An 11,782-nucleotide genomic window follows, 5' to 3' on the forward strand; every position below is an offset into this window, starting at 1 on the left:
AATATTAGCTTAGTTACCTTACATGTGGCCCTTTTAGGGCTGTCGCAGCAATGAGGAATGGGATACAACCCTATTGGTTCGATCCCAAGTTCTACATGGTACAACGTAACGATTTGGATTACTTTCCATCGTTTTTCTGCCTGCTGTGGCTAAACGCGATGAGGGGGATGGAATGCACGAAGGAACAATCACAACCATATAGGGACGACACAAGTCGAGCACCACAGAGGATTATATTGGCTGCGAGTCCAGACGCTAGAGCCTTGTTGCTCAGCAATGCAACCCACGGTGTACTACGTGGAAATTGAGATTGGCATTTGGGTGTCATGACTTTGTAATGCAACGTGCCACCACTCGTAACTCCAGGGTATGGAGATCCGAATTGGCAACACACCGCTCCTTGCTCCGGCTGGTCAGTTGGGAGCACCAGTTCTCACCCAGGGATCTGGATTAAGACGATCCACCCTTCCTCCAGGAAGGAAACCACCGAATTGCGACACGTGACAGTAAATAAAATTCCAAATACTTTAAAATTAAAATGTCCAAAATCTTTAATCACGAATCGCGCTCGTACATACTGATTCGCACAAGTTAAAAGTTATAATTTGTTTGGTCATGCACGCTCGCAGGCAGTGATAAGCAATTTATTTAACACGAGAGTCCGCGCACCGCCTTCACAGTTAATAGCAAGACCTCAACTGCTACCTCAAGCGCGAGGCGCAGCATAACAGATTGTTCTAACTTACAATACAAACTCATAACATAAAATAACACAAGAAAAACTGCTAATTTATACAACACATCAATGTTAATTAGCGATAGTAAGCTTTGATTGTGGTTGGCAACAGTTAAAAATGCCAACGAGGAAGTTTTTACATCGCCAAGAACACGAAGCGTGGTTCCCCCACTACTAACATAAACAGCCAATAGGAAAACGATATTTTATTGAAAACGAGGGAGAAATACTTTGCTATAATATTACAATATTAAACTATATAGAAATAACTGAACTGATTTTATCAAATAAATCATATTTGCCCTTGCACATAAAAAAAATGATTAAATAAAGATTTAGTTTATAACGAAGACAAATTACTTCAATCTTGTACATTGTTGAACAAAGATCGATATTAAGAAGAGATGTATTTAACTTGTGCTTGAAAAACAATGAAAACGTTGCATATATTAGTATTTGGGATAATTATTAGCCTATAAATTCTGAATAAATGTTGCAAAAATACGCGAATAATATTATAACATAAGATAAAACGTAAATATATACATGAATTATAAAAACAATTAAGTATAAATAATTTAATCCAAGTTCTTGAAAGTATACGAATAAGATAAATGCCAATATACAACTTAAATCTGCCTAACATGGCGGTCGTTACAATTTCCTCAAAAATCGGTACCAAAGTATGAATCACGAACAGGCGCAGGTCATGTGACTTACAAACTAAAAGACAACATCAAAAGCACAAATAAGACATAATATTTAGGTATATTTAGCAGAAGAGTGTGCTGAAATAAAAACGCGTATTTTGGAAAGAGTAACATCGATTTTGGCAAAAAAAAAAGACACCAAAGAATCGAGATCCCCACTGACACGCTTAGTTCAGATCAGGGTTATTAACGGTCCATGATCCCATAAATTCTAATGGATTCTATTGGGTTCCGGAACAGAACCCGACACCTTTTTTCTCGCACAATTTGAATTCGGTCAAATTTGCATATTGTTTCATTTCAATACGGAACTTGGACCCTATTTAAAATGATCCGGAAAAAAGGTTCCTAGACAGAATAAAAATATCGGGTGATCCGTTTGAGATGTCAGAAAAATAAACCGTTGTGTACAATAGGTTAATGTATGTATCTCTGAGCAGTTTGTTGCAATATATGCAGAAAGGATGTAAGTTTTAAGTGAGTGCAGGTTTACAGACTTCAGCCGCGTGGCGCTAGCGTTCATGGTACAGGGAGGTTATTGCAGCATGCCACCGCTTCAGCGTCGGCCGCTTGCCGGCCCAGTCATGCAACAGGTGCCGGCAAATTGCGTAACAGATAGCCCGTTACACAAACCGCTTGTTTTGTAATGTTTCCACTTTTCACAATTATAGTTACAATTACAACTTAAATAAGCACGTACCTTGCCGCAAGGATGCTGGAAAAGGTGTCCTCTAAAATACAAATATTTCTGGCACTTTATTTTTGACATGTAATCTTTCTTAGACACCGCTTCAGCGTCGGCCGCTTACCGGCCTTGTCATGCATCAGGTGCCGCCAAATTGCGTAACAGATAGTCCGTAACAGAAACAGCATCGCGGCGCATAAAGCAAACCGAAAGTGTAAAATTATATTTAAAACTAATAATAATGATGATCACTAACCTTCTGTGTTATAAATGATGTTGAAAATGACCTCCTTCAACACCAATACATTTCCGGCATCTGCGTATGAAATTCCTCTGAACATCCATAAGCTCCTCAGGTGTGATTCTGGCAATTTCTCTTCTTATATTTTCTTTTAAATCCTCTATTGTACGCGGGTTATTCTGATACACTTTGTTTTTTAATGTTCCCCATAAATAATAATCACAAGGAGTAAGATCGGGGCTACGAGAGGGCCACAACTCAGTACTGATAATTCTGTCCTCAAAAATCTCGGCAATAAAATTAAGTGATTCATAAGCAGTGTGAGCAGTAGCAGAGTCCTGCTGAAAAAATGACTGCTGGCATTCAATGTCCGTTAATTGTTCAAAAAATGGTTGTAGTATGTCTCTTCGATACCTTTCACCATTGATAGTACCTTCATAAAAAATAGGCCCTATTATTCTGTGCGCATTCAAACCACACCACACACCAATTTTTGCAGGATGGAGCGGAACTTCATGCACAAGGTCAGGTTTTTCTGCGCTCCAATAGCGATTGTTTTGTGAAATAACTCGGCCATTCAATTCGAACCAAGCTTCGTCTGAAAATATGATTAATTCTGGATTTACTCTGCCAGCAACAATATTATCCAGCATCCAGTTACAGAATCGAACTCTAGTCGCGTGATCGCGCGGTTGCAATTCATGAACCACTGTAATTTTGTAGGGTTTTAATCTAAGTAATTTAGTGGCATTTCGTGCTGAGGATTTTGAAATGCCTGTTTCCTGAGCAAGCCGACGGAGGGATTTTTTTGGAGTATGTTCAAGTCGTTCACCAATTTCGTCTAGCTTTTCTTCCGTAAGAACACGTCGTCTGGAAACACGTTTCTTAGGTTCAAGAGATCCTGTCTCTCGTAATCTTTTAACGAGGTTGTAAACAGTATGTCTGTCCGGAACAGGATTGCCAGGAAATTTTCTTGCGAATCGCCTGACTATTTTTCTGCAAGAGTTCGTTTTCACGTAAGTATCGTACATAAAAACTCTTTGTTCAAGACTATATTTGTTTGGCGGCATAACTAATGAATGAATAACAATTAACACACGATAAAGCACTAGCACTGAACAACACGAGTACTGATAAACGCAAACCGAAGTGAACACGTCTAAACAACTGGTAGCCGACAGCTGTCGCATTCGCGTAGTATCGAGATGCTTCTCGCGGCTTACCACTACTCCGATAAGCCGCTGACGCTCTTGCGACATCTGAGGAATTTCGCTTCTAGCGTCGGCTCTATAGACACTGGATGGACCAAATTTTGAGGGAAGCACAACAAAAGACTACTCTATGAGGATATGTAATGCTCCTGCCGCAACTTTGAAAAAAAAAAAAATATGGAAATTACGACGTTCAGAAATTTTGCGTAATTACGGGGAAAATAGAAGTTTGGGATTTGGCCCCCGTTTCCCCCTGGACTCACAATTGTCGGAATTTACATAAAATGTTGCTTTTTGTTCATTCTTACATTTAGAATTTAAATTTCTTAAAAAGATGCAGTTGTTGAGCAGTTATAGCCTTTTATATTCAGTTTATCCCATAGTAGCAAAAGGGGAAAAGTGCTTATTTCAAATGGCGCTCTCAGAAAGAAAAACGCACACAGTGTATGATCGCTACTTTACTTCAAAAATATTCACACGTTAAAATTAAGTGACACTGTTAAATAATTCGTTTATCTGCGCTTTCGTTTTGCATAATAATGTATACGTAACCTCCCCCCTCGAAAATCTTGGGCACGCCACTGACTCTAGTGTTCAAAAGGATTAATCTTGTGTTATCTGCAAAATAAGAGTCACGGTTTTGTTTATTCGAAGGCAAGACAAGAATGAAAAATTGAATCCTTTATGTTGGATGAGTCATTGCTGTCAGAAGCGATATGGGCAGAAATAAAGTTCCAGAAATATTTGTATTTTAGAGGACACCTTTTCCAGCATCCTTGCGGCAAGGTACGTGCTTATTTAAGTTGTAATTGTAACTATAATTGTGAAAAGTGGAAACATTACAAAACAAGCGGTTTGTGTAACGGGCTATCTGTTACGCAATTTGCCGGCACCTGTTGCATGACTGGGCCGGCAAGCGGCCGACGCTGAAGCGGTGGCATGCTGCAATAACCTCCCTGTAGATAAAGATAGTGGTCACGCCACAACAGCGCACAATGTATCATATGGGAGGTGAAATTTTCGAGTGTTATATGCACACTAGTACAGCCACATGGCTGAAGTCTGTAAACCTCCACTCACTCGAAACTTACATTCTTTCTGCATATATTACAACAAACTGCTCAGAGATACATACATTAACCTATTGTACACAACGCTTTACTTTTCTGACATCTCAAACGTATCACCTGGTACTTTAAAGGTAAAAAATGTTATTTACGGTCCAGAACCCATTTACGCTTGCTGATTTTCTCTCCTGGACCGGAACTGAATTTATTTAAAATTCCTATACCTTTAACAATTCTGGTTCAGATCACAAGAGTGCACTATCATCCATGCAGCGGCGGAATAGGCGGCGTAAAAGAAGTCCGAAAAAATCGAATGTTCGGGCACACGCTAAGTTCCCGCAACCTCCTAACACCCTGACGCTCAATTTATCTCCTTTCTTTGTTCACGATAGAAAAAAAGGGACGCTTCGAAGAAAGTTGCTTAGTACCAGATGTGTGGTACGTGTGACTGTTATAGCCTAAACTTTTTTCATGATACTTTCAGAAATGCCTACATGGTCGGGACAAAAAAGTTTGCGAAGACAATATCCTGGGAGGAAAAAAAGGAAGGAAAAGAACACGTTAAAAGACGTACAAGGCGTAAAAGTCCACACTTCTCTATCTTAACTTCATCCTTTTTTTTTCAGTGGGAGAAGCAGTTTTATTTTTCAACTTCAGGACCGAAAACGATAGTCATAAAAGGAGGAAAATCTTGTGTTACAAGTTTTCTTTTCCCCCTTGATGTTACAGAATGCACAGAGGATTTGCTTTGTTGTGGAGAAAACTTCTTGTCTGCCACAGAACATATATAATAAAAATATTTTTTCTCTCAGAATTACAAGATGCTTTTGTTAATATTACATTTTTCTTGCATATCTAGAAGTGAACAACAATATTTTGCACACCTTTACCACCGAGGAATACATCTGAACCAGCAGATATTGAAAATAACTTTAGAATGAATGGATATACTGTCTTTGATGAACTTGTTGGTGAAGCGGGTTGATTTGTGTGTGATGTTTCTATCAGTGAAGTTGTACGATGAAGTCTTATCAAGAAGCATTTGTCCAGTATCCTAATTCATAGAGATTTTTTTCCACTGAGTGTGATTCTATCTACGGAGTCTCCTAGTCAAACAGTTCCTGTCGCCACAGTCTCTTGTCAAAACAGATCCTGTCAACAGTATATTATCGACCGTGTGTGCTCATCAACATAGTATCATGCCAACAGGCCCGGATATAAGGGGATTTGGGGGGGCTTTAGCCCTGGGTCTCCTCTTAAAAAGGGGTCTTGATTGCTAATGCCTATTCCTTATCAGTTAACTGAAATTGTAGACTATATCTCGGGAATCTGTGGAGCAAGGCTACGCATAACGGAGAGAAATCACTTGGGCGAGCAAAACAGTGCGCGCTGCTGCAGCTTTTTTCCCTCCACGCACTCACTCACCTTCTCACGCTTTCATTGGTACTTGCGCAGAGACTTGTTTCCGATCGCTTGCTCCAGAGATTCCCGGAACAGAGTATAGGTAATGGGGCGCTCGCAATTTTGTACGCCCAGGCCTGTACATGAATCATATTCTGAATGTATAATCGTGACTTGTGTTACCCAGCATATTGGCTGTAATGTGTCTGCAGTAACGTTTGGGCAGGGTTGCTAAAGGTCCAGGAATTTTGAATAAATTCAATTCCGGTCTAGGAACATTTTTTTCCCGAATCAATTAAATACGGTTCAGGAATCATTTTTCCGGAAGAATTTAAATTCGGTCTAGGAACATTTTTTTCCCGAATCAATTTAAATTCGGTCCAGGAACTTTTTTTCAGGATCAATTAAAATACGGTCCAGGAACCATTTTTCAATTAAACAATACGGAACTTGGACCGAATTTAAATTGTGCGAGAAAAAAAGGTTCCGGTCCTACAGCGAAACCCAATAGAACCCATTACAAGTCATGAGTTCCTGGATCTTGAACAACCCTGCCTATGGGTTTCAAGCGAAATATATGGCAACTCTTGTTGCCTTTTCTGTCATGCATTAAACGATGTCTTAATGCCACGAGGACAATATAATTAAATGAATATGTGATTTTTGATGACGTGTATGAAAAGGTGAAAACCATACCGTAGTTTCACACGCATGTACAAATGTATACAAGAGTACAGTGCCATCTCATTTGCGTTCATACATCACGTGATCCACAACTAGACGTATCGTGATAAATCTGTACCGGGTCAACGTGTGCGTGCCCACTATAGAAATTACAACAATGAAACGACACGTCATGTCAATCACATCTCTGGCAGCCCCCTCCCTCCTTTTTCCTTTCTGCGTGAAGTACTAGGCCGGGGGGGGGGGGGGTTGCATATCGAATTTGTTAGGTAATGTTAAAACTTTGCTACAATCAATATACAAATTTCGTGCCGCGTGCCCGATGTAGGCATGGCAAGGAATATAATTCTGAGATTTCTATCTGGGCGGGTGACACTATGAAATTCCAGCAATCATCACTCACGCAGGTTCAGGGGCGTGCTTTTATCAGATGCGACGGATGCCTAGAGGTACAAAGGTTCTTATGTGAAAATTTTATCTTCAGGCTGCCTGAAGTTAATGTGGTTCACACCCGGTAATTGCGATGTTGCATGCCAACGAGGCTCTGGCGCCGGGAACCACAGTCAGTATGATCCTCTTGTGGGGTTTTGTGTTGGTCGTCCATGTTTGTTCGCTTCTCCATCCATCCAGGGGTTCTAGAAGTCTGTGAAGCGACCGAACGAAATCAAGTAGTGACTCCAGATGGTTCAACCAAGGAATGCGTGAGAGGTGGAAGTGAGTGCATGGAGGGGGAAACGCGCCTGCATCATCACGCACTACTTTGCTCCACCCACTCGCTTCCTCCCATTCTTTGCGACTGCCTTGTTCTACAGATTACTGAGATGAAGCAACAGAAGAGTGGAAAAAGTTACACAACATTGAGTCTCATAATCTAAATGCATCCCCTGGCATTATTACAATTATAAAATCAAAGGGACTTCGGTGGACAGGATATGTAGGACACACAGAAATGTTTACAGGATCTTTGTTGGGGAACCTGATGGTAAGAGACCCTGGGGAAGGCCAAGACAAAGATGCAATGAAGTTAGTAACGATGGTCGAGAGTTGATTGTTCTTGAATAGCTAGGGACAGATAGTGGCGTAATTTCCAATTTCATGGAAACTTTCTTATTATATATTATACAAGCTTTTAAACCAGAATTTGGGGCGGGAGAAAACGGCTTGTTCCTTCCTTTCTGTGCCACGCTTGGCAGAGGCAGTGTTGCTACATGAAGGAACATTTTCCTTGGTGCAGGGAAATTCAGGTCGAATTTTAGGTTAAAACATGGAAATTTTATGAAAAATATTGTTGGACTTCTGTTTTCGTTTTACTTTCATTGGTGTTTCATTTCTATTATATCTAATTAATCTAGATGGTGATATGTAAAAAATAAGAATTGTTGCTGTAAATCAGATCAAATTATCAGTATACGCCACTGTATGTTGTGGCAGCAATGAACCATCGGGTGTAGGAATGCCAAAGAGTCAGTGACCAGTACGAACTTGCGATTGGAAGAATTCTGCTACTTTGGGAAAAGCCACAACTTCTCTCGACCAAAAACTTCCGACATCCTTATTCGGTGATGCAAGCCAACCACTGTTGCTTCAGCAAGCTTCGCACAGGCAGCATTCCCACAACGCCCCGTAAACCTTTCTCTCCCTTTCACTCCCTCTGTCTCCAACCTCCTACATCCCTCCCTTTCTCTCTCTTTTACCTCCGGAGATCACGTTTTAAAAAACTTTCCCTCTCAATTTTTCGGAGTCGGGGGGGACCACATCGATCGTGCATATATCGAACGAAGGAAGTCGATATCTGGAAGTCGACCGAGGATGGGGAGGGGGGAAACTAAAGACTAAGAAAAGATGGTAGGGGGTGGAAAAAGTTACGGGGGCGGCTTCTACGGTCCGCTGAAGAACTTCTTGGAGCACACCTTTGTCACTGGAGGGAGAGTGGCTGGAGAAACTTCCACGCTGGAGAGGTTTGCGGGTTCCAGTTCTTGATGCCAGGCTTCGTGGCTTTGTCTGTCCGTAGCCCTTCTTCACAAGGGGATCCAGGACTTCAGAGATGCGTGTAAAGTTTACGCCGTGAAATCGCACGAAGGATGAGGCGTGTCTCTTCTCTTCTAGCCGCTACACAGCAAGGCTTCGCTGGAACTCCCTACCTTCTCCTACATTCTACCAGATTTCTACGATACCAAAGTTTGTTAGGTAGGGATTCCGGTCTGGCCATGGGTGTTCTTTGATTGATTGATTGAATTTAATGAGTGAGTCAGCACTTAGTTATATTTTAGAATGGTGCAAATAGCCTAAAAACACAATTGTAATATCGGAGACTAAAATATTCTGACTTCAGTTAAAAGCTGAGGCTGTAAAGGGACACTCAGCACAAACAAGAACAAAATATAGGACAACACACACACACAGTCCTACGAGGATTATACTGGACGTAGATTGAGACGCCAGAGCCTCGTTAGTCTGCAAAATGCGGTCCAGGATGTAATACGTGAGTGAGGTTGACAATTGTGTGTACTACCTGGAAGGGCCACAGGGTGTTCTTTGTGAGCTGTCATCAATTTCATCATACCATCACTCATTCTCATATTCGCGATTAGCCAAAAGTGGCTGAGAAGCGAAGTCAAATAAAACAAATCAATCAAAAAAATCAAGCTATCGTCCAGTCGTAATATCGCCTGACTGCCACGCGGGAAACACGGGTTCGAATCCCGAACAGAGCAACACATCCCATTCTTCACGAAAGTTATCCAAGAAAACCTGTCATTTCAGCCTCAGCTGAAAGGAGGACATTTAAGGTTGCTAAGGGTGAATGAATAGATGAATTAATTAATTTATTTTACTTCGAGTTTCTGTCACATGTGGCATATTGCGAGGTTGAGGATGAATGATGATGATAATATGAAATAGATGACGGGACAGTCACAGAAATTGACTACACAGCAGAATTTCTACAGAGGATTATACTCGCCGAAGCTCAAGGCGTTATCCTGCAGAAAATCAGTCCAGGGTGTAATCCGTGAAAAGAAGTGTCTCCAAAAATAATTTGAATTGATTTTTTTTGTTATAAGTCCACTTTATGCACAGATAGGTCATCGGGACTGGACGTAAAGTTTAAAGTGGGATCCGAACCACTGTGCACTGTATCTTCATCGGGTATCGAACTCGGGAACCCTTGATTACAAGGTGACATTACAAATATGCGAGCCTCAGCTACTGGACGGGTCACAGGTGGCTGATAGTAAAACCTCCCTCAGATATGAGGGGAAGCTGCGAATAAGGGGAAACTTAAATAAGCAGTCCCGGACCGAGGCGGCAAGGCTGTCAGGGTGTGGAGGGTGTCCAGTGGCCTTGACATACTCAGCAAATACCACAGATACCCTTAGGAATGAGCGAAACGAAATGGAAAGGAAGAGGAGAAATTAAATTAAGGAAAGACTATAAACTGTTCTGGGCAGGTACTGAAGAGGGTAGGAGAAGTGGAGTTGGATTTGTAGTCAGAAGTGTAACAAGTGAGGAAGTAGAAAGTGTAAATGACAGAATAATAAAATTAAAAATGAATGTAAGAGGGAAAGTAATAGAAATAATTTAAGTGTATGCCCCACAAAAAGGATGTACAGTGAAACCTACACATTTTTATCAACATAAAACTAGATTCCAATATTAATATTTCTTGTATTCATAACTTAGATATGGTACATAACTTTTTACAAACTGTTTACTATATTCGATAGTCATTTGTTTCATTTTGAACACGTACGTTCATAAATTCACATTACAAACTCATCATAACTCAACATAACACAACACGTACGTTCATAAATTCATATTACAAACTCATCATAACTCAACATAACACAACATTGTAACTATTGTGCTAGTCACAATATAATCTCTCTCTTAGGAAAAATTTTCTGCGTGAGGCAATTATCAATATACATTAAATTGTCGAACAAGAAGAAAATTTACAATAAAAGGGGCACGATTACACAGTGCTTTCTGCAAACACTAACGCAATACAATATTTGCGTTCAAGCATGCCATTCATACATAATTTAGGCAATTTTCTTTGTCATATTCTCTTTATACAAGGAAGCAAAATTTATGACTTTCATAAATATACACAAATATTTAATTGAGAACAGAAAATAAATACAACATTAAACACAAAAATCATTTGGGTTACACATTGTTTGCTTTCAATAGCTCTGTTTTCTTTTCTTCTGTACAATTGAAAAGTTTTGAGGCTTTACCTTAGTTTGCCTAGGTTTGGCAGAAAACAATATTCTGAAACTTAACAATAACTTCACAAATATATCATACATTTCATCAGTAGCAATCAACAAACTATTATCAGCTAAAGTAGCTTTAAGATCGGTTTCTGATGCTAAGTAGTTTTCATCCTCTTCTTCCTCAGAATTCTTATAAAATGTTACAAAGTTACTTTGAAGAGAACATGAAGGGAATGTGTCAGTCATTTCTAAAACATAATTAGATTGAACTCCCTTATCACTTGATAATGTGATATTTTGCTTCTTGAAATCAATTATTGCTCCGAAGCGCCAAAGAAATGGCAATCCTAATATTACTTCGGCATGTAACTGCTTAATAACATATAACTCTATATGAAAGTGCTCTGAAGCTATTATTAAACTAATATTCTTAGAACCAATAACTCTAAATCTTTTGTCACCAGCAAAAGAAAATAATTTAACATTATCCACTGAATCTAATCTAGCAGTAGGAATAATAGTTTTCAATTTTAACCAAGTTGCATAATCCATTAAATTTGCTTGACTCCCACAATCAATAATACAGTTAATGGTTAAATCACAAATTTGACCTGTCAACACAATAACTCTTCTGTTTGAAACAAGAACACCGTCATCGTCCATTACCCATTCTGGTTCAGCTTCATACCAATCGAGTACAAAGTTTATAGTAAGAACTTCCTTTTCCGAATGGTTGGGAACAATAGATGTGTTGCTCTGAAAATTGAGATTATCTTCAATTGATGTTGGAGTATAGTGATGAATATGCTCCTTGTAATTAACTG

Source organism: Lepisma saccharinum, chromosome 14 (genome assembly GCF_977018435.1).
Source record: "Lepisma saccharinum chromosome 14, izLepSacc3.1, whole genome shotgun sequence".
Classification (NCBI taxonomy): Eukaryota; Metazoa; Arthropoda; class Insecta; order Zygentoma; family Lepismatidae; genus Lepisma; species Lepisma saccharinum.